This window comes from Corylus avellana, chromosome ca11 (genome assembly GCF_901000735.1).
Source record: "Corylus avellana chromosome ca11, CavTom2PMs-1.0".
Taxonomy (NCBI): Eukaryota; Viridiplantae; Streptophyta; class Magnoliopsida; order Fagales; family Betulaceae; genus Corylus; species Corylus avellana.
Window position 1 is genome coordinate 13,154,621 of NC_081551.1, and position 3,887 is coordinate 13,158,507.

The window sequence follows — 3,887 nt, forward strand, 5'->3', positions numbered from 1 at the left end:
GACAAATAAAAATAAACAGACAAAGTGTTTTTCCATACCCCCAAACTTAAATTATACATTGCCCTCAATGTGTAGTATAGAAATACATTACCGGAAGTAAGGAAACATTAAGGTGTGACAAAGGGGCAGGGCATCCTCCAAACTCAAACACCAAACCACCTGCCATCAAAGCTAATAGCAAAAAAAAATTATTTTATAGAAACAAAAATCAAAAGATTAATTCCTGTTAAAAAAGAACATGTAATGAAAAAGGAAAGAAAGAATTTGTGGAGTGAAGTGCAGAAAATAAACTGGAGGAAAAAACTTTACAGCGCTTCCCCCTATCATGCGGATGTCCAACCAATCCCTTCCATCCCTTCTTCTTCAAAACTTCATACCCCTCTGGAAGGATGTTTCGCCATCTTATGTAGAATGTCTTGCTTCGAAGGATCTTTTTAGGAAAGTGGTTCCTAGATTTGTGTGCTTGTGTGTACAAGTCATTGAGTATCTTGACATAAGATGGCTCTTTGAGACATTCAGGAGATGAAGCTTTGGATTCTTGATGTGTCTCAAGAGGGACAGTGATGTAGGCCTGAGCTTCAGTACTCACTGTCATGTTACTGGGCAAATCAAGATTTGTTGGGGGCTCACTGTCCTCATGGTTCTCAACTTGCTCAGGGTGCTCAACTTCTTCTTCTTTTTCTTCCTCCTCAATGTAGTTAACAATTTTCTTGCTCTCAAGTGTGGTGGTGACTTGAGCATGCTCAACTTGCTCTGCGTGCTCCTCTTTATTATCCACAATTTCCTTCTCATCAACCATGTAGTGTAAAATGAATGGACATTCGCTTTGGTGGTGAGTAGGATTATAACAATATTCACAAAATAGAGATAGTCCCTACTTATTTATAGTTCTGATATAGGCCAACCTAATTGACTTGAGTTCTGCTATTCTCCTTTTTAAGTCATCAATGTGAGCAGTTGGACAAATTGAAATACCTCATCTTTAGGAAGATAATTTCTTATAGAACTTTCCTCTCTTTCAAAGTTGGAGGTGGCTTGGACATGCTCATGATAAGAATTTTCGGACTCATCCTCATCAATCATGTAGTGTCCTTTAGCCATCAGCTGACCTTGAAGCTCTTCTTCCTCATTGTTATCCTCTATGCTCTCATTGTCCCAATATTGAGTCATTGAGTCAAGTTGATGTTCAGATGGATGTTCATTCTGACTCTCGCCAATCCATTCTTCCATCACTGCAGTAGCTTGAGTGTTGTCTTCTCTGATCTCTTGATTGGATTGTCGCAATTCTTGTAGGGTTTGTTTGGTGAAGCCTTTTAGCTCTTGTATAGCTTGGGAGGTGGAATTCTTGAGCTCTTGTATAGCTTGGGAGTTGGACTTCTTAAGCTCTTGTATAGCTTGGGAGTTGGGCTGGTCGACTTTTTCTATTAATGTTTTCATCATGTCTTCCAGTGATGATTGTGGTGCAGGCTGTGGCACTTGAGTGGTGGACTGATAAGCAGGAGGTTGATTTTGATGATCGAACTGCATATAGTCTGAGTGGTGCACCTCATCAAATTGGTGAGCGTAATTTCCTGTAGCCTGAGCTGACCATGAGAAATTAGATTGGTTGCTTCAGTCTAGGTTGTAATAATTGGAATTTGAATCCAACCCTGGACTGGAGAACCTAGTGTTCATTTGCTCATATGAAAAATTAGAAGCTTGTCCCCATGATGAACAATCACTATAATGATGATAAGGAATGGAGCAGTATGAACATGGCTTATGTGGGTAAAACTTTTGGGGGTAGTTGGTAGAAGCAAGTGTCATATAACTAGGAGAGGCATTAAAATCATTACAATGAAAATTTATGCTTCCCTTTCACTTTTTAGCATGCAAATATCCCACATAAAGCATTAATCATATTTTTTTATTATTTTTATTTTTATATTTTTAAATAAAATAAACTAAAAAACGACCAACTAACTAAAAAAAAAAAAAAAACCTAAAATTTAAAAACTTACAAAAAGGACCAAAAATAAATTTTTGGCAAAAATCTACGGAACTGCTGCAGTTGCTGCCTTTGCTGTGAGTGCACTTGAGCGTACTGCAGTTGCGCTCAATTGTACTTGTGTTGTGTACTGATGTACAAATTTAATTGTACTCGTAAGCGCACGAGTCGTGTGCAGTAAAATGTGTGTGCAAGTGCGAGGTCGAATCCAAAGGAAGTCGTGTCGTGAAAACTAATTCTTATCTAAACTAATCCTATTTTAACCTAGTTCCGAAGTTTGTCGTGCAATTGAAATTGAAAACAAAAACTGAAACAAAATGAAATAATTAAAAGATAACAAGGGTACTAAGGTTTTCAGAATCCCCCTCTCCAAATCAAACAACATATCTTACGTTTTATGCATACAATATTCAATCCAAATATATTGTTCAAAAGTTGTAAACATGCAAATTAAATCATTCGATGAATCCATCCGTTCAAAGAATCACAACGAATATTTAATTGAGATCAAATCATCCACTGTATCCGTAGATCACAATGGATATTAGTCTCAATCCAATCATTCGATGTACCCCCAGACGAAACACAACGAATATTAAATTAAGCATGAGTATAAAACCAACATTTAATCAATTAAACTTAATCAAACTATTGAATTGGCTTTTGAACAACACTTTCATAAAATAGTCTAATTGTATATATAAAACGACAAGAACATGTATGTTTATCAATGACGAGGCTTCATCTTCAACCTTAGTTGAAGAATTAGTCTCTCATGACAAAAGAAATCATAAAGAAACTAAATTACTTCTTTAAAATTAAAAACTTACAAAAGAATTCGAGTTCCAAGCTACAAAAACTCAGAAAACACGAAAAACAACCAAGAACGGTGCCCCCGGTGCGTCTTCGTCCGTTTACAATGGAAAAGAATGATATTTATAAGCTAATTTTAGGGTTTTAGCGCTGCTAGGTCGGCCGAGTGCAATCGAGCGCACCCGCACTCGTGCAACAAGTTTGCTGCTGCACAGGGCACGAGTGCGCTCGATCGCACTAAACGTGCGCTCGAGCGCACTTCCAGTCGGAATTAGCCCACTCTTGTGAAACATGACTTTGTAGATCTTTGAGTTAGCTTTGGAATGACATCAAGGTCACCTCAATCCGAGCTATACAACTCTTGATATGGCCTTTTTAGTGGAACTTGTCGAGTGTGAATCATCGCTTGATCCTAATTTTCTGCCAATGCTCTATGAAGTGTCTTAGGCCCCAGAATTAATGGAATGAGTTGCAAATTTCACTTTAAAGCTGCATTTTTCTCTTAACAGCCTGTAAATCACTAAAACACCAAAACTAACCAAAATATCAGAAAATAATAAAGTTAATGGCTTAGCAAATGCAAATTAAGGGGTCCAAATATGCAATATTTGACACTTATCAAATATCCCCAAACTTACATTTTGCTAGTCCCTTAGCAAAACAAAATGAAAAACAAAATGAAAGAAAAAAACATATGTCCGCTATTGTGGGAGAGACGATTGCATTTAGCATATGCAACAAGCCTTTTAAACCCCTTGGCATCCCTAGTGGACGAGTGAAGTCTCGTGAGGGTTTAACAGAAATGATACCCACAAACATTTTTAGCACTATGTCATTGACAAACACAATTTTCACACTAACACATGGTTCTCACATCATGAGCAGGTTTAACAAAGTAAACATCACAATCAAATTATCAAGCCAACCACAAATCATTCAACTCAAAGGTGAAAATTTGAGACAACACAAGCTCCAATAGGTGCAAAGTTGGACTAACACAAAGTTAAGAGGCTTCAATTTTTCTCAAAGTTTGGTGTACCTCAAAATTATTGGAATTCACATAGATGAAAACACCAAAGGCTTAGAT